Here is a 27,812-nt window from a genome sequence, read left to right on the forward strand (position 1 = left end):
TGGTTTCAAGAATCATAGAATAGTAGAGTGGTAAGGGACGCGGGTGGCGCTGTGGGTTAAACCACAGAGCCTTTTGGGTTTGCCAATCAGAAGGTTGGTGGTTTGAATCCCTGCGACGGGGTGAGCTCCAGTTGCTCGGTCCCAGCTCCTGCCAACCTAGCAGTTCGAAAGCACGTCAAAGTGCAAGTAGATAAATAGGTACCACTCCGGTGGGAAGGTAAACGGCGTTTCTGCTCTGGTTCGCCAGAAGCGGCTTAGTCATGCTGGCCACATGACCCGGAAGCTGTACGCCAGCTCCCTCGGCCAATAAAGCGAGATGAGCACCACAACCCCAGAGTCGTCCGCAACTGAACCTAATGGTCAGGGGTCCCTTTACCTTTACCTTTAAGGGACCCCTGAGGGTCATCTAGTCCAACCCTTGAATGCAGGAATCTCAGCTCAAGCATCCATGACAGTTGGCCATCCGACCTCTGCTTAAAAACCTCCAAGGAAGGAGAGCCCACCACTTCTCGTGGAAGTCTGTTCCACTGCTGAACAGCTCTTACTGTCAGAAAGTTCCTCCAAATGTTTAGTCGAAATCTCCTTTCTTGCAAGTGGAATCCATGGGTTCGAGTCCTACCCTCCAGAGCAGGAGAAAACAAGCATGCTCCCTCCTCCATGTGACAGCCCTTAAGATATTTGAATATGGCTATCGTATCTTTTCCCAGTCTCCTCTTTTCCAGGCTAAACATACCCAGCTCCTTCAACTGCTTCTCATCAGGCTTGGTTTCCAGACCATTTTGGTCAGGGGTCCCCAAACTAAGGTCCATGGGCCGGATAAGGCCCGAGGGACTTGCTTACCCGGCCTGTGGTGACTCCCGTCACCCGCTGCCACCGCCCGCTCTTACAGGCACGGCACTGCACGACTGCCCACTTCTGGGTCGGTGGGGCACCAGAAATAGCTTGTGTGCATGCGCAAGCATTATTTGCGCATGCGCAAGCGTTATTTCTGGTGCACATCTGGGTCGGAGGGGGCCCGTGCACATGCACACAAGCTATTTCCGGTGTTCCTCTGACCCGGAAGTGCGCTGGAAATAGGGTGTGTGCATGTGTATGGGCACACGCTCCCCCAGCCCGCCGCGTGATCGGCACTAGAGACACCGGCCCGAGATGTGGTACGTTTGCTGACCCCTGATTTTGTTTGCCCTCCTCTGCACAAGTTCCAATTTGTCAATACTGTATCCTTAAATAGTGGTGCCTAGAATTGGATATAGAACTGGTCTCCTTGGACTGAAAGTCACTGGAGACTGTGGGGTCTTTAGGATACGTGGTTTCATTTGCACAGCACCAACACTCCCAACAGATCTTGCTTCCCAATTAGGTTTGGGGGGCAGTGAGAGGTCCCCAAATCCATAGCTTTAGATTCTGTGCACAGAAAAAAGATAAGCCCCTGTATCTTGCCAACAAAGGTTCGTATAGTTAAAGCTATGGTTTTCCCAGTAGTGATGTATGGAAGTGAGAGCTGGACCATAAAGAAGGCTGATTGCCGAAGAATTGATATTTTTGAATTCTGGTGCTGGAGGAGACTCTTGAGAGTCCCATGGACTGCAGGAAGATCAAACCTCTGCATTCTGAAGGAAATCAGCCCTGAGCGTTCACTGGAAGGACAGATCCTGAAGCTGAGGCTCCAAGACTTTGGCCACCTCATGAGAAGAGCAGACTCCCTGGAAAAGACCCTGATGTTGGGAAAGATGGAGGGCACAAGGAGAAGGGGACGACAGAGGACGAGATGGTGGGACAGTGTTCTCGAAGCTACCAGCATGAGTTTGACCAAACTGCGGGACGCAGTGGAAGATAGAAGTGCCTGGAGTGCTCTGGTTCAGGGTTCATGAAGAGGCGGACACGACTAAACGACAAAACAACAATATCTATTTCCAGCTTCTGCCAAGACTTAAAAAGACTAGTTCCTGGCCTATTGTTCTGCATGACATCCAGCCAGGCGGTCAGGGAGATCAGGATCTTCTGAAAGAGCCTCACCAGTTCTTTAGACATGTAAATGGAGTGCATACAGGCCATTAACTTAACTAAGAGACTAGTGCTGAGGTCCTTCCTACTGCAAACTACAATCCTGCAGATGCAAAATCACAGGCTTGGTTGGGACCCGAAGATGTCATCCAAACCAACCCCACAATCCCGAAGCAGTCCTTTAAATTAATAGTGTATACAGACCAGAAAGTTAGAAGAAGACCACAGGGTCAAAAGCAAAGGATACGAAAAGAAAACCGGCAAGGACAGCACCCCCATGACAACAGTGGCAGAGGCAAATTTTCAGAGGGGTTGCCCACAGAATGCAAGCTGGAATCGGAGAAATTTCCCCAATTGGGTACAATATTATTATTATTATTATTTTACACGGTAGCTTCACTTACACAGGCCTTCTTTGAAAAACTGGTTATTGGGCTTTGATCCTAATTTGCCTTTGCACAAAGCTTGTGCGGAAGTTACACGGGCATTTGTTCTGACTTGTTTGTGGGGAGGGTATATGACAGCGAACATTCATCCCAATTTAAGTAGAGGCCGTACCGTCCCATCAACTGAGCCTTATCCCACACTTTTTTTTACTGTGCATCCCTGTCACCTTCCTAACTTACAAAACGTCATTTTTAAAAAACGGACCCAGTGGATTTGTTGCACCAGAGCAGCTTTAATTGCACAAACCTAAATTTACGGTGGGCAATCGAATCCCTGCTGCGAAATACTGACAGGCAGGGGGACACCCCAATATTTTCAGTGCAGAGGGATGATGCCGCTAGTTCAAACCTTGCCTCCTGCAGGCAACTTTACAGAATTTGTTTTCTTGCAGCCGTTAACAATGCCGCTCCTTTTGTGACAGAGGCAGCTTGCACTCTGGTTGCATGTGTGGACACACAAGCGGTGGCGCATCGCATCTGATGTCGCATTCTTTGCGTGGACTGCAAACTGTAGAATCGCCTCAGCTGCCGGCGTGCATGTGCCACATTCGAATGCTCCCTTATTTTTGGTGTGTACGAGAAACTTTGTTTTTTAATGCATCCTTCCCCACGCCCAACCACCTTCAATCTGACCGGAAAACATAAGCCAGGGGTGGCCAACTCCCAAGAGACTGCGATCTACTCATAGAGTTAAAAACTGGCAGTGATCTCCCCCCTTTTTTGGAGTTCAGGTCAAAGTTGTTGAGCTTGTTTTAGGGAGGAGAAAAGCCCCGGTTTTTAGAGGTTCAGGGCAATGTTGTTAAGCTTTTTTTTAGGGGAGCCAAAGTTGTCGAGCTTCTTTGGGGGGAGCCAGTAATCTACCAGTGATCTACCGCAGACGTCCAGTGATCTACCAGTAGATCACGATCTGCCTGTTGGACATGCCTGACATAAGCCATGGGAAGACATTCACACCCCCTCTTTGGTCAGCAACTTGGAAATACCATACATCCAGCCCTACAGATGTTTACAAGGGCACACAAAACATCATTTCTTTATTTTTAAGGGGTGGGTTTATTGCTCTATGGGACGCGGGTGGCGCTGTGGGTTAAAGCCTCAGCGCCTAGGACTTGCCGATCGAAAGGTCGGCGGTTCGAATCCCATGGCGGGGTGCGCTCCCGTCGTTCAGTCCCAGCGCCTGCCAACCTAGCAGTTTGAAAGCACCTTTGGGTGCAAGTAGATAAATAGGGACCGCTTACCAGCGGGAAGGTAAACGGCGTTCCGTGTGCTGCGCTGGCTCGCCAGATGCAGCTTGTCACGCTGGCCATGTGACCCGGAAGTGTCTGCGGACAGCGCTGGCTCCCGGCCTATAGAGTGAGATGAGTGCACAACCCTAGAGTCTGGCAAGACTGGCCCGTACGGGCAGGGGTACCTTTACCTTATTGCGCTGGATGCAACAGAGTCCTTTAACCCACTTTCTCTGCTTGAATCCCTCCCACTGACAGTCAAAGGCTCCCTGGGGTGTAAATCAGGATGCGTTCGTTGAGATGAGATTCCTACATTGCTGGGGGGGGGGGTTGGACTAGATGACCCCGGGGTCCCTTCCAACTCTTCGATTCCGATTCTAAGTCCAGGATTCAAATCCTCACTTTTGCCGCAAGCCCCTTAAGTGGCCTCAGTTCCCTTATCTGCAGAATGGGAGATAATAATCTTGACCTACTTGCCAGGTCTGCTGTAAAAAAAACCCCACACCTAATGCATTTGTATTGCTTTGAATCCACCAGAAAGTGCTAAGCAAGTAGAATGGTTATGAATTATGGTTACTTTTACGTACTGAGTTGAATAGGATCCAAAAGGCAGCAGTCTGATTGGTCCACAGGAGCCACCCAATCCAGCTGCAGGTGGAAGTGAATCCGCAACCTGATTGGCCTACAGGAGAATCCCGGAATTAGCCAATCACGTGGGACCCATTGTGTAAATAATGTATATAAAGCAGATGTTTTGGGGAAACATTCATTCTTCCTCACCACTATGAGCTGAATAAAGAGCATGAAATCCACTCTGGACTCTGAGTATATTTCAGTTACCTTGCTAATTTATTTATTTATTTCATTAGTCACCTAATAGAAGACTGTTGCGAGGTGACTCTGACACAACACTTATAAAAACACACATTTTGAAACAATGGAACGTTAGAGCGCTCAGCACTGTCAACAGCAAGTCTGCAATAAGGGCATAGCAAAAAAAAAAAAAAAGAATATCAATGCTGGGCCCAGGTGGACCTTCCTGGGAAGAGCATCTCAGAATCAAGGGCCGTACGGGACAGCCCTGTCCTTTGTGGTTCTCCTTCCATGCCCCAGCCCCATAGCTTGGTGCAGCCCTAGGGAAGGGGAGTTATAGAGGAGCCCTCGCCCTTTGTGAACCAGGCAAGTTGCAACCATGAAACTGCAGGAACTCTTGCCTGTAAAAAAATTAAAATCACCGAGTCCGCCTCAGCAAATCACAAAAAGTCTTCACATCCATTAAAAACGAACAAGCAGGATTGGCCTTTCCAAACGTGCCCACGCAAAAGCTCACGTAGCATTGCTCCATTTTTCCTGCACAACCTGCTCGCCGGGAAAACTTGGTTTCTATTTAAACAGCTGCCGTGGCGGCAGAAAATTTGCACCAGGCAAATCCCACCCAAACTCCCATGTGTCAGGGCTGCAGATTAAAACATGCCTCCCTCTGCATCGGGGCAATTAATGGATGGATAGCGGCTAACGGACTGAGGTTGAATCCTGACAAGACAGAAGTACTGTTTTGGGGGGGCAGGAGGCGGGCGGGTGTGGAAGACTCCCTGGTCCTGAATGGGGTTACTGTGCCCCTGAAGGACCGGGTGCACAGCCTGGGAGTCATTTTGGACTCACAGCTGTCTATGGAGGCGCAGGTCAATTCTGTGTCCAGGGCAGCTGTTTACCAGCTCCATCTGGTACGCAGGATGAGACCCTATCTGCCTGCGGACTGTCTTGCCAGAGTGGTGCATGCTCTGGTTATCTCCCGCTTGGACTACTGCAATGCGCTCTACGTGGGGCTACCTTTGAAGGTGACCAGAAAATTGCAACTAATCCAGAATGCGGCAGCCAGACTGGGGACTGGGAGTGGCCGCTGAGGTCCAGTGCCAAGGGCTTTCTGGCGGTTCCCTCATTGCGAGAAGCCAAGTTACAGGGAACCAGGCAGAGGGCCTTCTTGGTGGTGGCACCCGCCCTGTGGAACACCCTCCCATCAGATGTCAGAGAGAGAAACAACTACTTGACATTCAGAAGACATTTGAAGGCAGCCATGTTCAGGGAAGTTTTTAATGTGTGACATTTTAGTGTAATTTTTGTCTTTGTTGGAAGCCGCCCAGAGTGGCTGGGGAAACCCAGCCAGATGCGCGGGGTACAAATAATAAATTACTACTACTATTTTCCCAGTAGTGATGTATGGAAGTGAGCGCTGGACCATAAAGAAGGCTGATTGCCGAAGAATTGATGCTTTTGAATTCTGGTGCTGGAGGAGACTCTTGAGAGTCCCACGGACTGCAAGAAGATCAAACCTCTCCATTCTGAAGGAAATCAGCCCTGAGTGCTCACTGGAAGGACAGATCCTGAAGCTGAGGCTCCAAGACTTTGGCCACCTCATGAGAAGAGAAGACTCCCTGGAAAAGACCCTGATGTTGGGAAAGATGGAGGGCACAAGGAGAAGGGGACGACAGAGGACGAGATGGTTGGACAGTGTTCTGGAAGCTACCAGCATGAGTTTGACCAAACTGCGGGAGGCAGTGGAAGACAGGAGTGCCTGGTGTGCTCTGGTCCAGGGGGTCATGAAGAGGCGGACACGACTAAACGACTAAACAACATCATTATTATTATTATTATTATTATTATTATTATTATACACACACACACACACATTAAGCCTCATCCTCCCCGCTGTCTGCTTCCAATGCTGCCCATCCCCGGGATATTATTTCGCCCCGCCCATCTTTCTGAACATTCCGGGGTAAACTACTCCTGAACATGGAGGCTCCACCCAACAGCTGGACGCCTCTTCGGCTTGTCGTCGCCCACGCTGCCTTGCCTCGGCTCCAGCATCCCTGTTTGGGTTTTTTTGGCTCTGAGGATGAAGCAGCTTTCGTGGGAGCTTTGCTCGCCCTTCCCCTTCCCGCCCAGCCCCGGAGCAGCAACCGGAGCCGTTTCTTCCCCGCTCCGCTCCGCGCCTGGCTTCTCCGCTCCGGGTTTTCCTTCCAGCCCTTTGTGCTGCTCCCAGGCCCCGCCCCTCCTCTTCCTCCGGCCCCGCCCCGCTCTCTCCTCCGCCGCCATTTCGCGTCTCGCGGCCGCCGCTTCCCGCCAAAAGCTCCACATCATGGACGCCGCGAACAAAGCGCTGCGCCCGCCGCTGGGCCGCCTTTGCTCCTCTCCTTGCTGCTCGCTCAGTTCCTCCTCGCAATAAAAATAAAATAAAGTGATAAAACGCACTACACGGCTTCGTGGCAAACGTTGCACGCCTTCGTTTGCTCCGAAGTAAAGCCCGTGGCGGGCAATGGGTTTACTCCGAGGAAAGCGCGCATCGCACTCGCTTTGGGTTTTGCACGCCTTCCAACATTCCTCCCGGAAAAACTGGGGCCTCCTGTTCCATTGTGATAACAACCAACAACGATAATTTTATTATTTATACGCAAATTTATTTAAGCAAAAAAGAAAAAGCATCCCCTATATAGGGCTGCCTTCAGGTGTCTTTTAAAGTTCCTTATTTCCTTGGCTCAGGGGTTTCACGACTCCATACCCTCCAACATTTCTCCCATGAAAATACAGGGACATCCTAAGGAACCAAATCGGGAACCACCTGGAAATCTGGGGTTGTCCCTGGAAAACAGGGATACCAGGAGGGTCTCTGTTTGCAGGCTGTGCACAATCACAAAATAAAACTTGGCGAATGCAGTCCTAAGAAAAACCCAAAAAATCCGCCAGGAGGAGTGTGGGAAAGGACAGCTTGGGTTTTAGGAAACGGGAGCTTCTTAGCATGTGCAGAGTGCCCTTTGCAGAGGTGGCAGGAAGCCGTGCCAAACTTAAGGGAAGTTGCTTGGGTTTGAACATTTGGAGAATCGAATTGTTCAAAGTTGTTCAAAGTATTGCAAACCTCACGACAGCCCTGAAAGGGAGGCTGTGGGCATTTACTCTTCCCACCCATGTGGGGTGTTGAGTCCGGATCATTTTCCTAAAGTCACCCAGCATATTCAGAGAGAAGCCTCGAGCCGGGCGCTGCCTGGTTCTTTTAGCTCAAGCTGCAAATCCTAAGCACATTTTTAGGGACCAAGTGCCACTGGACTGTGGGGGCTTAACTTCGGAGTAAATAAGTTTAGGGCCTCTTAAGAGACTAAGCTGCCAGCGGCCAAGTATTTAAGAATTAGGGGGGAAATTAGGAGTCCGTAATTCCAGGACAGCAACCACGCAGCCTGATATTATGTCTGTTTACTTAGCAGTCAACCCCCACTAAATTAAATGAATTTTACTCCTATGTAAAGGGATTGGGGTCTCTTGCACCACCCCAGTCCTTCTACAGGTGTGAGCAGGCTGCGTTGTGGTTTTGAAGACTTAATGCTGTGCAGATGCAAGGATGTCTTGGAGCTGTGGAGAAAATGTGATCCATTACAAATCCAGTCATGTACCACACACGGCATAAGCACATTAAACACAATCTGATTCCACCCCGAAACTCCCCGCACACCCCTACTAATTCTCTCCCTCCGCCCGCAATTTTGCAAACCGGGGACTCAAAGAAGGATTGTTTCGAAACGTTCTCTAAATGGAAAAATAGGGAAATAACACTGAGAGCAATTCAGCCCTCGGAAATGTTCAGGGCAGCCTTTTAAAAGCTGTCCCACATGAGGGGAGATGCTGCTTTTCCTTTCACTCGCCCACAGCGCATGGTGCAGCCGGCGGACTTGTCCCTTGGATGAAAGCTTGAGTAAAACACACAGATAAACACACCTCCTCTCCCCACCTCATCGCCCCCTTAGTTCTGGCAGTTGGCACAGGACAATAACATTCTGTCCGGACCTGAATTTGGGCTGCTTTGCAACCCTACCACCTACTGGTTGCAAGTGTTACTAGCAGAGCGCTAGCCATGAATGCAAGCAGTACAGCACAGCTGGGCCGAAACTGAATCATGGAACAGAGTTGCCATATTTCAAAAAGTAAAAACCTGGACACAAAAGTAGGGGGGGTTTTTGGCCAAAGATGTAGAGCTTTTCTGGCCAAATAGCAAAAAAAAAAGGGGGGGGGGCATCGATACTGCTGCATCCAGATTTTCCCTGGCATTTCTCCGCCCGGACTCTGCTTTCAACTGCAGTATTTCTGGGTAGGTCCGGGAAATTCTGAGCGTATGGTAACCCTATCGTAGAATCATAGAACTGTAGAGTTGGAAGCGATCCTGGGATTGAACCTGCAACCTTGGCATTATCATCACCATTCTCTAAGCAACGGAGCTATCGGTGGAAATTGCTCAGGACTGTCATTTTGGGGGACACAAATTAAGTGGAGTGTGATTAGACGGGTTGTCCCAGGAGACCCTTGCAGTGTTGCAAAGGTCACAGGAGAGCATGGCAATTCTGGATAATGCGCATCCATCCACACAGGGACCAAAATTGCAACGCAGCATCCTCTGTGATGTTAGGCCTAAGCAGGTGGCATGGGTGGCAAGTTATGCGACTCCGAAAAGGTGGGCTCACTCTGCCCAACCCTAACACCAACCTCCTAACTTTAATTCAAACAGAGATTGAATGTAGGCCCCTCCAAGATTTGTGCACAATTCAAAGTGTTGGTGCTGACCTTTAAAGCCCTAAACGGCCTTGGCCCAGAATACCTGAAGGAGCGTCTCCACCTCCATCGTTCAGCTTGGTAACTGAGGTCCAGCTCTGAGGACCTTCTGGCGGTTCCCTCCCTGCGAGAAGCCAGGTTACAGGGAACCAGGCAGGAGTCCTTCTCAGTAGTGGCACCCGCCCTGTGGAACGCCTTCCCATCAGATGTCGAGAAGATAAGGAACTACACAACTTTTAGAAGACATCTGAAGGCAGCCCTGTGTGGGGAGGTTTTTAACGCTTCATGTTTTATGGTGGGTTTTTTGCTGGAATCCACCCAGTGTGGCTGGGGAAACCTAGTCAGATGGGTGGCATGTAATAATAATAATAATGATGATGATGATGATGATGATGATGGCATCAAGGCAGTCATACATAATCAATAATGTTTGGGCCTGCAAATGCTTTGGGATGGTCATGCCGTTGCATTTCCAGTCAGTAACTTGCTGAAATCTTGTAACTTGCCACACCAAATATGTTTTTTCCACTTTTGTGGACGGTAACATTGTGGTAGGGACGCGGGTGGCGCTGTGGGTAAGAGCCTCAGCGCCTAGGTCTTGCCGATCGAAAGGTCAGCGGTTCGAATCCCCGCGGCAGGGTGAGCTCCCGTCGTTCGGTCCCAGCGCCTGCCAACCTAGCAGTTCGAAAGCACCCCCGGGTGCAAGTAGATAAATAGGGACCGCTTACTAGCGGGAAGGTAAACAGCGTTTCCGTGTGCTGCACTGGCTCACCAGATGCAGCTTGTCACGCTGGCCACGTGACCCGGAAAGTGTCTCCGGACAGCGCTGGCCCCCGGCCTCTTGAGTGAGATGGGCGCACAACCCTAGAGTCTGTCAAGACTGGCCCGTATGGGCAGGGGTACCTTTACCTTTACCTTTAACATTGTGGTAGCACTGAGCAGCATTGCAGAACAAGTAAAAAAAAATACAGAATAAACCCACTATTATTGCACTATTAGGGTATGTTCTCTTTAGTGGCTCCAAATGCAGCAAAGGTGTTTTTTCTCACTGCATTTCAAGCCGGGCAGGGATGTCTTCACATTTTTGGCTTCCCCTCCTGTACCCCACAACCCGAAACTCCTATTCACTAAGCTGTCATTTGTGCATGCGTGCTCACCTGCACACTGGTGATGGCTGCTCATATATGCCTCTTCTTCCACATCCAGTTGTCTAAGACTGAAGCTGATTTCGGGGTGGGGAATACATTGTTTGTCAAGAAACAGCAAGGTGGAAATGGACTGTGGCTAGAGTCGTGTGCATCGTATCATAGAACAGAAGAGTTGGAAGGGACCCTGAGGATCATCTAGTCCAACCCCCTGCAGTGCAGGAATATGCCATTGTCCCATACGGGGATCGAACTTGCAACCTTGGTGTTATCAGCACCATGCTCTAAGCAACGGAGATATCCAGGCTGTGGCTTCAAAAACTAGTCCTGCATGCAGAATAAGCGGGTCATGTGAACATAGCCTTATTCTGTCAATAACATGTTGTATCCTGCAGATGTTGGTCTTAGACTCTCTCAAGGCAAATCTAACAAAATTTTACACCAGCAATTGGCAAACACTGGCCTGCGAGTGCTCCGGTTGGAGAACAGCCTTTACTAAAGGTGTCATGGGCTTTGAAGATGTTCGAACTAAGGACAAAAGGGAGAAACGTTCTAGAGGAAGACACATTTGGCAAACCCTCACCGTGATCAACTCCCACCCGGAAACCTATATCCCCGCTGTGGAAGGACGTGTGGATCCAGAAATGGCCTCCGCAGTCACTTACGGACTCACTGTTAAAACCATGTTTATGGAAGACAATCTTACTCAGCCACGAGTGATCGCCAGATAAGAAGTTCTTAGCTGGAACTATGATGGTGTCAACACTAGGAACAGTGAACTCTGCAATTGCTTGTGAGTTCAGCCTTGGACTTGCTGGTGAACTTCTGGAGAGTTCACCAGGGCATGGCTTGGGCTAACAGGCTTCGACTACAGAGTGCCAGTGTGGAGATCACATTTCTTCATTTACCTTTTTTTCGAAGCTGTTGCTGCAGTGGCTTTTCCTCCTCTCTTATGTTTTAGAGTGAGAGACCTTGCTTTGCTCTTCCTTTTTGGTCTCAGCAAAAACCAGGGTTTCATCTCTTCGCCAAATCCCCAGTTACAAGCAGTTGCTGGTTTTCTGATGAGAACTGGAAGGGCAAGATTTAAGATGCTGCCCAAAGCCAGCGGTATATTGCTCAGAGGGATGTTCTGCGAAGGACAGCTTTTCTTAGAAAAGCCGAAACATTCTGTGCAGTTTCTAAATCGAGTGTCCTTGTGAAGCAGCTGCCCGAGCAGAATGGCGGAACACACTGTTCACGAAGCACTTGGAAATTCCAGAAAAATGTTGTGTGTTGCGGGTAGAGCACCGGTTGCTTAGGGAAACATGTGTTCCCCCTGGATACGAAGTCTGATTCCCTCAGACTTCAGGGTACCCCCAGTTCCTGTGACATCTAGTATTCAGAAAGAAGCAAATAAGATGGAAGACAGCATGAGCTGAAGCCAGATAGTGTTATGATAACATGTTGAGCCTAAGAACCTACTTTGACCCTGATGGATTTGCAAAGGAGGCCTGATGACACTCTTATTACTTTCTTAGAGGAGGTTGAGACTGCGACTCAAAAGTGCAGTTTTAATTACAGTGGTATGGAAGTGAGAGCTGGCCCATAAAGAAGGCTGATCGTCGGAGAATGGATGCTTTTGAATTCTGGTGCTGGAGGAGACTCTTGAGAGTCCCATGGACTGCAAGAAGATCAAACCTCTCCATTCTGAAGGAAATCAGCCCTGAGTGCTCACTGGAAGGACAGGTCCTGAAGGTGAGGCTCCAAGACTTTGGCCACCTCATGAGAAGAGAAGACTCCCTGGAAAAGACCCTGATGTTGGGAAAGATGGAGGGAACAAGGAGAAGGGGACGACAGAGGACGAGATGGTTGGACAGTGTTCTGGAAGCTACTAACATGAGTTTGACCAAACTGTGGGAGGCAGTGGAAGACAGGAGTGCCTGGCATGCTCTGGTCCAGGGGGTCACGAAGAGTCGGACACGACTAAACGACTAAACAACAACAACAACATTGGGTTAAGTACTTAATTCGTTCTGGAGGTCTGTTCTTAACTTGAAACAGTTCTTAACCTGAAGCACCACTTTAACTAATGGGGCCTCCCGCTGCCGCTGCGCGATTTCTGTTCTCATCCTGAAGCAAAGTTCTTAACCTGAGGTACTATTTCTGGGTTAATGGAGTCTGTAACCTGAAGCGTATGTAACTTGAAGCGTATGTAACCTGAGGTACCACTGTACCACAATCTGCTTTACAAAGGGCCTCACTCTACTTCTATGGCTAGGCTAAACCATTTGCTTGGTCCACCCACCTGATCACATGCCCACCTGCTCTCTTCTCAGGTTCCCTCCTCCTTGCCTTGCCTGGACCACCACCTGCTCAGCTGCCCATGTATCAATCACCCGGTTCCATCCCATCCCATCGCCTGTGCTTGCATCTGCTCCTCTCCTCTCCTCTCCTCTCCTCTCCTCTCCTCTCCTCTCCTCTCCTCTCCTCTCCTGGGTCGCCTGCCCACTTCGCTGCCGCACAGCTCATAACCCTACAGTTCACAGCGCCACCTGTCTGCGGCCATGCAAATTGCGGCGTGACGACATCCTTACAATTTTATTATATTAGAGAGACATATCCATTTCTCTCCACCCAGGGTCTTTCAGTTGTCCAGGGCTGGACCACTGCTTCTTTCACAGACCTCTTTTTAGACAAGTCTCACCTTAAGTCTGCCTTGTCCAGGCTTTCTCTGAGGTTGAGGTGGCGTTGCTTCAACGCTTCTTTCTTGCACACCGCTTGCGCAACTCTCTCTGCTTCTGCCCTCTCTTTCCCCATCCCAGCCCAGTTATATCCAGCAGGGACCTGAGTCAACATCTTCAGGCTACTCCGGCAGCCACACCTCACCTTCTCTGGCACAGCTGGGTCTATGCGCAGGTGTGTCAGTTCTGGTAAGTATGGGAGTTGGAGCGGTTCACAGCTACCTCTCCACATCCTACCTGCAAGCTTCCCAAGGGAACCTGGTTGCCCACTGTGCAAGAGCAATTAGGGAGGCAGTGCAGGTGGGCACTGTTGCTCTCCTGGCTTCCCAACACAGTGGATCTGTGATGGCCTGGGATTTGGACTCGGAGGCTGAACCTGAGGAATCCCAGCCTGCACAGGAGTCCCCGCCTCCAGAACCAGCTGAGCCGGGTCTGGGGCTTGAGCCTGAAGGGTCCTCACCTGTGCTGGATCCTCAGGTGCAGGCACCAGCTGAGTCTGCTCTGGCTCCTGAGGTGATGGAGGACCCATTGCCTGCAGGTGCTCCACTCTCAGCCCTGTCAGGGGAAGCTGAGGTTGCCTCTGGGTCCGGTAACCCTCCAGCCTCTCCTGAGCTGCAGAGGCTCAGGGCAGAGAGGCGGAGGGAACTAAGTTCCCACAGGAGGAGTGCTCGCCTCCAGGCCAGGAGAGGCGAGTCACCTGTGGACCGGGGCTGCCCTATGCCTCGGGGCAGATAAAAGCCGGCCAGCCCCAGTCCCAGGTTGGGGGAGCAACATTGTTGGTAGCCTGTTCCTGCCTGCACCCTGTCCTGCTCTTCTGCCAGAGTTCCTGACCTCACCCGACTCCCTGCCTTGAACCCAGCTTCAGCTTTGATGGACAGCCTCCATACCGCACCCTTGACCTCAGACTGGACTCGGACCTTGTTGCACGGTTAACCCTTGGGACCAGCACAGGATCACAGTGTGGTGGGAGCATTGGATTGGTTTCTCTGCCATGCGCCGGACCAAGCTTCCTGTGCCTCGCCCACCCCCTGTGCTTCTCCGTAAGCACCAGCGATCTGGTGCAATGGAAAGCCAGGAGAGGAACCTCGTCAACAGCCTCACAGACTAATATGGCCCTCGTGAGAAACGGACGCTGGATGGGATCTCTTAAGCATATGTGGCACCGGGGTGCAAAGATCTGCCTGGTGCCCCTCCCCCAGGTTGCCCAGTCCCAGGTGCGCAGGAGGGTGGAGCCGGCCGCCCGCCTCAGCGTTTCACTGGCTCGGTCGCCCCCAAACTCACGGCGCAGAGCCACCCGCAGCAGAAGAGTCCGCCACAGCGCTACAACCGACGGATGGGCTCTTTCCGGACTCAACTCTCAGGCCTCGGACTCTCGGCTTGGCGCCCCTGAGAGCCCGGTGCCCCGCACCCCTAGCGCTTATGGGTAAGACGGTCCTGCTGCATCCGATGGACCAGAAGGTCTGATCCGGCAGCCAGGTTTTGTTTCTAAATCACAGTACAGTCATACCTCGGGTTGAAATAACTTCGGGATAAGCATTTTCGGGTTCCGCTCTGCGGTGACCAGGAAGTAACGGAGCGTGTTACTTCCGGGTTTCGCCGCTCGCGCATGCGCTCAAAATGATGTCACACGCATGCGCGGAAGCGGCAAAATGCGACCTGCGCATGTGCAGACATGTGTTACGTTCGCTTTAGGATGCGAATGGGGCTCTGGAGTGGATCCCGTCCGCGTCCAGAGGTAGCACTGTATGATTTGTCTTCGTCACAAAACCTAGTTAGATCTACTTTTGTGTAGGGCTCCTGGAACAGACATAGAATCATAGAACTGTTGAGCTGGAAGGGACCCCGGGGGGTCATCCAGCCCCACCCCCTGCAATGCAGGAATCTTTCGCCCAATGTGGGGCTCGAACTCACAGCCCAGAGATTAAGAGTCCCGTGCTCCACCGAATGAGCATGCCAAGCACCAGAGTTTTGCTCCCTATACCCGTAGGAGAATGGTTGTGACTTACGAGTCCCCCCAATTGCAACCCACTCCACCTCACTGTAGGAGCTGCCCCCTGTAAGAACATAAGAAGAGCCCGCAGGATCAGGCCAGAGGCCCGTGGGCGTAGCCAGGATTTGGGGGGGGGGGCAGCCAAAGTTGTTGAGCCTCCGTTAATGGAGTACTTTCAATGTTTTCCAACAATTTTTATGGCACTGCCCCCCCTTGGCTGCACCCGTGCACGGGCCCACCTGGTCCAGCATTCTGTTCTCACATTGACGGACCAGATGCCAGTGGGAAACCAGCAAGCAGGATTTGAACCCAAGAGCAACCCTCCCCTCCTGTGGTTTCCAGCAACTGGTTTCCAGAAGCATTGCTGGCTAGTAACTAGTCACCAGTAGCCCTCTCTTCCTCCATAAACTTGTCTAATCCTCTTCTAAAGCCATCTAGATTGGTGGCCATGGCTGCCTCTTGAGGCAGGGAGTTCCACAGTTCAAAAATGCATAGCCTGAAGGGTTTTTTAAATCCGTCCTGAATCATCCTATATTCTGCCAATTGTACAGTACGCCGATCTCAGCAATAGCCCAGAAACATTCTTGCTGTGGTTATTTGGCCTGTAATGCCAAGCACAATTCACACCAGAACTGGTGTGTGAGTGTGTGTTAAGGATTTGAGAAGGGATGCAGGCTTTCCCATTTAACACATAGCTGTCAACTTACAGATTTGAAAATAAGGGACCAGCAGCCTCGAAAATAAGGGATCAGCAGCCAAAATAAGGGATTTTCAGCGCACAGGTATGTTCAACTTCTGAGCCCCTCTGAGCCAAAGGCAGAAAGCCCAGCCAGCAGCCAAACGAAGCCTCAAGCGGTGGTTCCCACAGCGCAGCAACCCGGCAAAGGGGATGCAGCAATGAAAACCACCGTCACCTCTCCACTGGGAAGCGCTGAGCAAAGGCGAGTCCCCAGGCAACGCGGCCGATTTGATGGGCACAAGGCATGCAAGCTCCACCCCCCAGTCATTCTTAGACTCCTTATTGGGTGAGCAACGCAGCCAAGCAACACAGCTGGAGCCTCCCTGGCTAGCAGGAAGGGAGGGAGAGGAGCTGCTTCCTTTGAAACCCGGGAAATTTAAGGGACATCATCAATCCGGGACAGCAGCGGGACACAGCGCTGGGATAAGGGACTTTCCCGCCAAATAAGGGACAGTTGACAGCTATGATTTAACAGAACATTTTTTTATACCCTAGAATTGATTTGTTTGTTTGTTTGTTTGTTTGTTTGTTTGTTTGCCGGACCTCTGGCCAGGCCACATATGCTTCACACACTTTCTCTCCACCTGGCTTCTTAGCACCCCTGCTTGGAAAATCCCTCAAGCCCCTTCTAAGTCTTCACCTGTTTTCTCTCCCCCCCCCCACCTCCAATTGGATTTTTTTTCCTGGGGGCGCAGGAGAGACAGCAATGAGGCAGCTGCCACAGAACATTCCCTTTTGCAGAGAGAGAAAAAGTCCTGTTTGGGATTCCCTGTGACCTTTTTCCCGCAAACCAAGGACAGGCTAACAAGGGTTATGGGGGGGGGGGCAATAATTAGCTTCTAGATCAGGGGTCAGCAAACTTTTTCAGCAGGGGGCTAGTCCAATGTCACTCAGACCTTGTAGGGGGCCGGACTATATTTTTTGGGGGGGAAATGAACTGATTCCTATGCCCCACAAATAACCCAGAGATGCATTTTAAATAAAAGGACACATTCTACTCATGTAAAAACATGCTGAATCCTAGACAGTCTGCAGGCCGGATTGAGAAGGCGATTGAGCCAGATCCGGGCCCCAGGCCTTAGTTTGCCTGCCCATGTTCTAGATGTCCTTAACATTTTAAAATGCTTTTTTATGTTCTTAATGCTTTTAAATATGTTTTCATTTTATTTTTTTATGGTGTTGCTTTATTACTTTGATGTTTGACGCCCCGGGCTCCCTGGGGGGGGGGGGGGGACTGCATGATAGGAATTTAATGGTAATAAGCACAATGGCTAGACCCACATGAGACAGCCACTGTTACTGAGTGTGACTTTCAAAAATGATTTTATGCTCCTTAAGGTTGTGTTGTTGTTTCAGTTTGCGCTTTAACGTTTGCAAACTGCCTAGAAATGTTTGGCTGCGCAAGGCAGCAAAGATACTAAGATACTGACGTATCAAAAGGCAGTGTTGTGCAATGGCTAGGGTGTGGGGTGACAGGTGTTTTGGACTACAACTCCCATGAGCCCCTGCTAGCTCAAGGCATTGGGGAGGGGGGAGCACCGGATTGGCAAATTGTAGTCCAGAAAAAAACAGAAATATTTCGTGTCAGGTCCACCGTTGTTGGCATCCGTCTGTCTTGAGAGACAATGGAGTGTCCGTGTGAGTGTCTGGAGGCGGTTGGAGGATGGATGACGGCTAACGGATTGAGGTTGAATCCTGACAAGACAGAAGTACTGTTCTTGGGGGACAGGGGGCGGGCTGGTGTGGAGGACTCCCTGGTCCTGAACGGGGTAGCTGTGCCCCTGAAGGACCAGGTGCGCAGCCTGGGAGTCATTCTGGACTCACAGCTCTCCATGGAGGCGCAGGTCAATTCTGTGTCCAGGGCAGCTGTTTATCAGCTCCATCTGGTATGCAGGATGAGACCCTCCCTGCTCATGGACTATCTTGCCAGAGTGGTGCATGCTCTGTTATCTCCCGCTTGGACTACAGCAATATGCTCTACGTAGGGGTACCTTTGAAGGTGACCCGGAAACTACAACTAATCCAGAATGCGGCAGCTAGACTGGTGACTGGGAGCGGCCGCCGAGACCATATAACACTGGTCCTGAAAGATCTTCATTGGCTCCAAGTCCATTTCTGAGCACAATTCAAAGTGTTGGTGTTGACCTTTAAAGCACTAAATGGCCTCAGTCCAGTAGACCTGAAGGAGCATCTCCATCCCCATCGTTCTGTCCGGACGCTGAGGTCCAGCGCCGAGGGCCTTCTGGCAGTTCCCTCCCTGTGAGAAGTGAGGTTACAGGGAACCAGGCAGAGGGCCTTCTCGGTGGTGGCTCCTGCCCTGTGGAATGCCCTCCCAGTAGATGTCAAGGCAATAAACAACTATTTTACTTTTAAAAGACAACTGAAGGCAGCCCTCTTTAGGGAATGTCTGATGCTGTATTGTTTTTGATATTCAGTTGGAAGCCGCCCATAGTGGCTGGGGAAACCCAGCCAGATGGGCAGGGTATAAATAATAAATTATTGTTATTGTTGTTGTTGTTGTTATTGTTATTATTATAAAGCTAACAAATTCCGACTACAACTCTTTTCACATGAGCGCTATTAGTCGAACTAGTCTTATACAAACTATCACATGCGGCATTTGTAAATGTATTTTCTAGGAAGCGAGTCCCATTGCACCCAGGACTCCTTAAAAGGTAAAGGTAAAGGAACCCTGACCTTTAGGTCCAGTTGTGGACGACTCTGGGGTTGTGATGCTCATCTCACTTTATTGGCCGAGGGAGCCGGCGCACAGCTTCCGGGTCATGTGGCCAGCATGACTAAGCCGCTTCTGACGAACCAGAGCAGCGCACGGAAATGCCGTTTACCTTCCTGCCAGAGTGGTACCTATTTATCTACTTGTACTTTGACGTGCTTTCGAACTGCTAGGTTGGCAGGAGCAGGGACCGAGCAACGGGAGCTCACCCCGTCATTGCGGGGATTCGAACCGCCGACCTTCTGATCGGCAAGCCCTAGGCTCTGTGGTTTGGACCACGGGCTACTTACCCCCAACTAAATATGTCTCTAGGACCAGAAAAACGAGGCTGGAATTCTGTAATGCTGACTAGGTCCTGTTGAAATATGCAGAACTTTCTTCTAAGGATTCTGTTCTTCAGACTCCAGAAAAAGCACTCAGCCCTAAACTTCCTCCTATTAGAAATCCAAGACCCTCCCTCCATCTTCCTCCTCCGCTTTAACCGCTAGTCCTCTTTGTCAGCAGGAAACAGGACCCTGGACTCCCATCCCCGAGACACCCCACCCCCTAGCAACCATTTCCTGAATCAGAGGTCTACTGGGACGGAAGGTTATATAATTGCCTGCCCCTGTTCTCCCATTAAAGCTGCCGGTCCCTTCTGGCTATACATCAAAGTGCTAATACAATAGCAATTGCACCAAGCCAGACTTGGGAGCGCAGGAGATGGCGGGGTGGGGGTGGGATCTTGTGTCTGGTGCCCTTTAAGCAGGAACGCCGATCTGTTTGCTAGGGCTGCGAAGTGGGGAGGGTGTGCAGGTCCAGACTGCAGTCAGCACTTTCTCCGAAGACGGCCCCCCGACTTCTTAATGGCACCCGAAGGGGTGCCCAGATTGGATTGGCCACGCTGTGCCCGTTTGCCAAGGCGTCATGAAAACATGCAAGACATACTCTCTGGAAAAAAAGAGAGTTTCCAAAGGTTGCCTTTGGCAACGAGCAAAGTACCAGAGGACCATAAAGAAGGCTGATCTCCGAATAATTGATGCTTTTGAATTATGGTGCTGGAGGAGACTCTTGAGAGTCCCATGGACTGCAAGGAGATCAAACCTCTCCATTCTGAAGGAAATCAGCCCTGAGTGCTCACTGGAAGGACAGATCCTGAAGCTGAGGCTCCAATACTTTGGCCACCTCATGAGAAGAGAAGACTCCCTGGAAAAGACCCTGATGTTGGGAAAGATGGAGGGCACAAGGAGAAGGGGACAACAGAGGACGAGATGGTGGGACAGTGTTCTCGAAGCTACCAGCATGAGTTTGACCAAACTGCGGGAGGCAGTGGAAGACAGAAGTGCCTGGCGTGCTCTGGTCCATGGGGTCACGAAGAGTCGGACATGACTAAACGACTAAACAACAACAACAACAAAGTACCAGAGATTCTGGACTTCGCCTTTTAACTGGGGATGGATGAACACTGGGGCTTCTGGCAGTTCGCTCGCTGCAAGAAGTGAGGTTACAGGGAACCAGGCAGAGGGCCTTCTCGGTAGTGGCGCCCTCCCTGTGGAATGCCCTCCCAGCAGATGTCAAGGCAATAAACAACTACCGGTATTTTACTTTTAAAAGGCAACTGAAGACGGCCCTGTTTAGGGAAGTTTTTAATGTCTGATGCTGTATTGTTTTTAATATTCTGTTGAAAGCCGCCCAGAGTGGCTGGGGAAATATTATTATTATTATTATTATTATTATTATTATTATTATTATCATTTGCAAAAAATGAACACCAAAGTAGGTCATGCAACGGTAAGACATGTTCAGCATCCAATAACAATAATTATCAATGGAATCAGCAAAACCATTGCAATAACTAAGTACATCAGGTAGGCACCAGAAAGTAGAATCACAGAATCGTAGAGTTGGAAGAGAACTCCGAGGGTCATCTAGTCCAACCCCCTGCAATGCAGGAATCTCAGCTCAAGCATCCAAGACAGAGGGCCCTCCAACCTCTGCTTGAAACCTCCAAGGAAGGAGAGTCCATAGCCTTAAGTATCTCAGAGGTTTGAAGCAACTTCAACAAAACCAAGTAGGTCTCAATTTGGACGGGAGGCGGGTTCAGATCATAGCTGTCAACTTACAGATTTGAAAATAAGGAACCAGCAGTCTCAAAAATAAGGGATCAGCAGCCAAAATAAGGGATTTTAGTCAGCCAGTTGAAATATGAAGTTAAAAGGGACCAGATAATTTGGGAGAGCAGCGCCGGTTTTTAGCCCTTCGTTTCCAGAGGTTGCTGCTCAAGACACCAGCTGATGAAACACTGCAGTTAAATAACTACAAGCAGCAACCACTTTTCGCGCAAAACGAAGTCCACGCTACGAAGATGCTGCTGCAGTTCTGTATCTTTTCTCTCGTGCTCCATCTGCAGCTCTCAGTTCCATCAGGCGGGGCGGGAGGAAGGGGGGGGAATAGCGCCCGAAGTAAACCCACAGATCAGACCATCTATGCTAGTCTACCACTACAAATCTATGGGAGAAGCGCTTGTGGTCCTTCCCTTGTAGCCCTTGGAACACCTGCCCACGCCTACGCCTCCTCCTCCTCCTCTCTCTGAACTGCTTTCTCTGTGGTTGCCCTCGCTCTCCTTTCAAGGCTCCTCAGCAATTCATAGGCCGCGCCAGGCTGCCCATCTCATATGGGTCCTTCGGCAGCACAGCCGCAGTACGGCCTAGCAGGAGCAGCAGGCAGAGGGGAGGCCCCAGGCAGAGACACCCAGTTTGGCGGCCACGAGGAGGATGGTGGTGGAAGAGCCCGAGGCTCCCACCAGTCCCGGCGGGGAGTGGCTCCCGGGGGCCGAGGCTGGTGAGAGGAGGCCGGAGGGGGGCGGGCAGGGCAGCCAAGCAACCCAGTTGGAGCCTCCCTCCTCCCTGGCCGGCAGGGAAGGAAGGAGAGGAGCTGCTTCCTTTGAAACCCGGGAAATTTAAGGGACATCATCAATCCGGGACAGCAGCGGGACACAGCACTGGGATAAGGGACTTTCCCGCCAAATAAGGGACAGTTGACAGCTATGGTTCAGATCTTGCCTGTGATTGTCCGCTTCCCTCACCCCCATCACCTGGCGGGATTCGTACTCCTGTAGCTGTCACACAGCAGAAAATGCATTTGCTAGCGGAGAAAGGGGGCCGGAGCCCCGTTCTCCAACATCTCACAGTCTTTGCTGCTTCCACTGCATCAGGCCCCTGCTCCATCCAGCCAAGAATTGTCCTGTTGTAAACAAAATCTGCCCTTATTCCCTTATGGGGGACACAAGAGCCCGTATATGGTCCTTACGTGGGTTCCCTATTGGTAGGAGAAAAGAACAGAGGCCAGCCAGAAAATATTGAGAAGCAAAGCAGCTCGTAAGCCTGATCTATATTGATCTGTTGCAACAGGGTGCTCCCCTCACACACAGGAAAGGAGGAAGACCCAGAACCAAGGTGTGCCTGCCTTTATATAGACATTTTAAATTCCTTGCCCTGGAGCTCAAGACCACTCCTCCATACATCATACATACATACATCACAGAAGGGGTGTAACCCAAGACCACCCCCCAGAAACATCATACCTACATCACAGAAAAGGTGGTCCACAACAGAAATTTGAATGTTGTTGTTTTTCCTGTCTGGCAGGTTATCTGATAATGCCTTATCTGATTGCGTTTCCTGGTAGTCTGGCCATTCCTATGAGATGGTGATTACCCAATTCCTGTAACAAGGAAGGTTTTTTTTAATCTCCTCCTTGCAGATAAAACATTTGGTCAGCTTGGGAGTCAAAATGGTTTCAGAACGGTCTTCCTGTGCTGCTTCAGACATGTGATTTATGTATTTATGTACGTGTTTGCTTGGTACATTTATGAACATTTATTATATATCTTGGGACGCGAGTGGCACTGTGGGTTAAATCACAGAACCTAGGACTTGCCGATCAGAAGGTCGGCGGTTCGAATCCCCGCGACGGGGTGAGTTCCCGTTGCTCGGTCCCAGCTCCTGCCCACCTAGCAGTTCGAAAGCATGTCAAAGTGCAAGTAGATAAATAGGTACCGCTCTGGTGGGAAGGTAAACAGCGTTTCCGTGCGCTGCTCTGGTTCGCCAGAAGCGAATTAGTCATGCTGGCCACATGACCCAGAAGCGAGATGAGCAACCCCAGAGTCGGCCACGACTGGACCTAATGGTCAGGGGTCCCTTTACCTTTACCTTTATTATATATCTAAGATCTTAAATTTTTTTATCAGTCTGCACTGACCGGCAGCAGCTGTTTGGGGTTTCAGACAGGGGTCTCTCCCAGGCCTACCTGGCAATACTGTTAGGGGCTGAACCTCTGCATGCAAGGCAGGTCCTTTGCCGCTAAGCGACAGACTTCCATGCTGCAAAAAGCTTCACCAGTTCTTTCATGTATTTTGAGTGGCAACAGCAGACGAGGCTGGGTCCCCCGCCCCCGGGTTAGCCAGAAACCTGTTGGATTTCAACAGCAGGAGAAACTTCACCTGTTGAATTTCTGCAGGTAAAGCACTCCCAAAAGGCAGAGGAATTTTTTGGGGGGGAAGGGTGGAATGTGAAATCTTCCACAGGCGTGTGAGATCTTGGCTGTGTTTGGACGAACTTGTTCTGAAGCCTGTCCGCTTCCGTGGGAAAGGGTCTGAGGGGGGTCTCAGCTATAGGGAGAGTCCCCTTCAAAAACATTTATTGCAGTGCAGATTTAAATTTGAGAGAGTCTCGCGGTGGCCACCAGGGGGCAGACTTTGATCACAAGTGCTTTTCAAGTGAAGCAACCTCTCCAAGTTCCACCCCAATATTAATAACAGGAATGTGAGCTAAAGACAGGTGCCTTTGAAATTAAAGCAATTACATTTTGTTTATTGGATCTCTTTTTTTCCAAATTTTTAAATTAATTTTCCAGAATTTTTAAAACAAACAAACAAACAAACAGACAAACATACAACTCCAGCATAAATAAACCGATCTTCATAACATTGTTAAGTGACTTCCTCGTATCCCCCTGGTTGGGTTTCAGTGTATCTCATTTTAACGGTTTTCCAAAACCTAAATTCTTAAAAATTTAACTTAATCACTTAGCATCTTTCTTTCTTAACCATTCAACTTTAAACATATTAATTCATCACATTGCATATTTAAATCCTAAGCCTATCTGGTAATTGCAAACTTTCCAATTAACTTAATTTAACATGTTTGACTAAATAGTCTTTAAATTTCATCCATTCTTCCTGGTGGTCTCCTCCTTCTGGTCGTGGACTCTTCCAGTCAGGTTGGCTAGCTCCGAAAAAGTCCATCATCTTCATCTGCCAAATTTTGTTTATTGGATCTCCACCCACAAGCAAAAGGGCCTTCGGAACAGGAGGGATGAACAAAAGCGCACGGAAGCTGTTGGGCAAGAAGGAAATGAAATAGAAAGTAACGGGAAAGTTTGGGGAAAGCTTTCGCTTTAGCCTATGCCTTAAGCCATACAGTTGCCAACTTTTCCCATCCCCCAAAGAACCACCCAAAACTGTCAGCCACACAGCTTTTCCCAGCGCAGAGATTAAATTGCAAACCGAAGCTTGAGGGGCTACATTTCTGCATGTGGGGATGCTCTTAAAGGCACAGCAGCACTTTTTTTAAAAAGTGGCAACCCAGCGTAAAGCTTAACGCTTCAACATCGCTTTCTGAGATATTAATCTTGTGTGCATCCCATGCACTATAAAAGCACCTTTTATTTTCCACGCCCGTGCAAGCTGGCTGTTGGAAGAGAAAATGCCTCTGAGCGCGTGCAGAGTTTGTGCTTGGTGCTTCGTTTGTATATGTACACACCTTAAGCACACAAACACAACACTCAGGCCATGCAGTTCCTTGGGGTTTGTGGTCCCGTTCAGAAAGCTCGCTCTTGCCCAAACACTGCTTTTAGATTCCTAGAATCCTAGAACTCAAACACTGCTTTAAGATTCCTAGAACTGTCATGAACTGAAAAAAAATGTTGAAATATACATTTATTAAGAAACCAGAGGCTTTCTTCTTGTTATAACAGGTATGGAATTGCCCAAGAAAGATGTTAAATTATTTTTGTATGCCACAACGGCCGCCCAAATATTACTTGCTAAAAATTGGAAAACACAAGAACTACCAACAGTGGAAGATTGGCAGATGAAGATGATGGGCTTTTCGGAGCTAGCTGACCTGACTGGAAGAATCCGCGACCAGAAAGAAGAGGAGTTTCAAGAGGACTGGAGGAAATTCAAGGACTATTTGAATAAATATTGCAATATAAAAAATTAGAAATTACTTGAAAGAAACAAATAGGCCTAGGATTAAACTAAGTCATAATTAAATAAATGGGATTTAGAATATTAAGAAAAGTGAATAAGATGGACTATACTTGGAAATTGTTTAGTTTAATAATGATATTGGAAAGCTGTTACTTTTAATTACAAGGAAACTCAGAAGGGAGGGACTAGAGGAAGTCAACCAAGATGTTTAAAAGGTTCGATTTGTAAAGAATTAAGTTTGTTGTTATTGTTTTATCTGTTTATTGTTCCTTTTTTCTTCTTTCGTTCATTGATGTGTTTTTCTTTTTTTTCTGTTTTTGTGTGTCATTCTGCTTTGTGGTTTTTGTTATAATTGTGGAAAATCTGATTTTTTTAAAAAAAAAAAAGATTCCTAGAACTGTCGAGTCAGAAGGGATCCCTGGGGGTCATCTAGTCCAACCCCCGTTACTGCAGGGTCCCTTCCAACTCGACAATTCTAGGACTCTATTATTCTACCGGGAGATACTCTTGATGATTGAACCCGGCACCTTCTGCTGCCCAGAATGGCTGGGGCAACCCAGTCAGATGGGTGGGGTACAAATAATAAAACTATTATTATTATTATTATTATTATTATTATTATTATTATTATTGCAAAGATGTGCTCAAAGACAGTCACAGCCCTTTTCTTGGTTCCACATTGCCATAATGTGGGGAGCTGGGTATAAATTAGAGCCCAGGGCAGGTAAGCAAGAATGGAAGGGGGCTTTGATCTCCCCTGAAATCTCCACCCCCCGCAAAAAAGTGCATTTTCTTGTGGCAGGGGATAATTATAGTCTTGGAAATGAGAGACAGTATGGTGTAGTGGTTAGAGGGTCAGGTTAGCGGGATAGGGGTTCAAATCTGCAGTTGGCCACGAAGCCACCTGGGCAGTTATCTCCCAGTGTGGCCTACCTCACAGGGTTGTTGGAGGATAAAATGGAGAGGAGGGTGCTATGAGCTCCTTGGAGGAATAATAATAATAATAATAATAATAATAATAATAATAATAATAATTTGTTATTTATACCCCACCCATCTGGCTGGGCTTCCCCAGCCACTCTGGGCGGCTTCCAATAAAATATTAAAATACAGTAGTCTGTCAAACATTAAAAGCTTCCCTAAACAGGGCTGCCTTCAGTCTGGTAGTTGGTTTTTTCCCTTTGACATCTGGTGGGAGGGCGTTCCACAGATCGGGTGCCACCACCGAGAAGGCCCTCTGCCTGGTTCCCTGTAACTTGGCTTCTCGCAGTGAGGGAACTGCCAGAAGGCCCTCAGCGCTGGACCTCAGTGTCTGGGCTGAACGATGGAGGTGGAGACGCTACTTCAGGTATACTGGACCGAGGCCGTTTAGGGCTCTAAAGGTCAGCACCAACACTTTGAATTGTGCTCGTAAACATACTGGGAGCCAACATAGGTCTTTCAAGACCAGTGGTATATGGTCTCGGCGGCCGCCCCCAGTCACCAGTCTGGCTGCCGCATTCTGGATTAGTTGTAGTTTCCGGGTCACCTTCAAAGGTAGCCCCACGTAGAGCGCATTGCAGTAGTCCAAGTGGGAGATAACTAGAGCATGCACCACTCTGGCTAGGCAGTCCACGGGCAGCGAGGGTCTCAGCCTGCGTACCAGGTGGAGCTGGTAGACAGGTGGGACATAAAGGTAAGGGCTTCCTGCCCATAGGATGCTCCATGGCCAATGACTATCAGAAAATGTGTTTCTTCCTACCTGGGCTTGGCTCACAGTTCGTTTCATCTGCTGGCACCGGAGGGCGCTCTTGGGCAGAGAACAACCGGTGACATAGGCCCCAGCTACATGATACATTTAGAGTTGTATCATACCTCTTTAAACCATCATGGCTCCTCCCAAAGAATTCTGGGAACTGTAGTCTGCGAAGGGCGCTGAGAGTTGTTTAGGAGACTCCCATTTCTCTCACAGAGCTACAGTCACAGAGTGGCTTAACGATCGATCCCTAATTCCCAGGGAACTCAGAATCGTCGCTCTTAAGGGCTTCATATTTCCACCTCAGTTTGTGATTGATTGATTTTTAATAAAAGCCCTCACAAAAGTTCATTAGTATTTTTAGTGCAAATTCCTCCTAATATATATATATTTTTGAAAGCAATTTTGCCTAAAATACTAATTTTTGCAGAAGATATTTTTTTGCTAACAGCGTGCTATATTTGTATATTTTTTACACTAATGCATGCATTTGTATGCACATATTACCTTAGTATGTTCATTTTTTATTTTATTTTATTAAAAAGCACATTTGTTACTTGGCTGGAGAACTGTGTTGCAAAATTCAGAGATGCCAGCCGCATTCACACGTTCTTTCCGAAAATGCCAATTAAGCAGGTTCATCTCTAAATGTGAAACGAATCAGATTTCTCCCCCGTCCCTAACGGCGAAGACCATTCATCCTGATTTGCTTCCAGATCTTGATCTTTCCATTAATCAGTCGTTCATCCCATTATTTTCAGAGTATTTCCCCATTACTCTACTAACAAGAACAACAATTCTAAAAATGTGGCTTTGTTGCGCTAGGGCAGCAGAGCGATTAAACCTACTTTAATCGAATAGCCCAAAATTTACAGTGTGCGCTTGAATACCTCCTGCAAAATAGTGACACTCTGGAGGCACCCTAAATCTGCATGACAAAGCAACTTCAATCCCCATCGCTCAACTACAATTTCCAGAGTTTCCAGGATAGTGAATCCACAATACCAGGGTGTTCTTGAATGCATACCCTGGGTTGCGTTTTCTCCTTTATGACAACTCATCTGTTGGAGATGTTGCCTGACAGAATTTAGGGAGACCCGAGTTCAAATCTCACCTCAACTGTGATGCTCACTGAGGGACGTTGGGGCTTGTTGCTCTCACACAACTGAAACGACTTCACTGTGAGAATAAAATAGTAGCACATGCCACTCCAGTCTCTGAGTGGTGA

The sequence above is a fragment of the Podarcis muralis genome, chromosome 6, assembly GCF_964188315.1.
Source record: "Podarcis muralis chromosome 6, rPodMur119.hap1.1, whole genome shotgun sequence".
NCBI classification, from domain to species: domain Eukaryota; kingdom Metazoa; phylum Chordata; class Lepidosauria; order Squamata; family Lacertidae; genus Podarcis; species Podarcis muralis.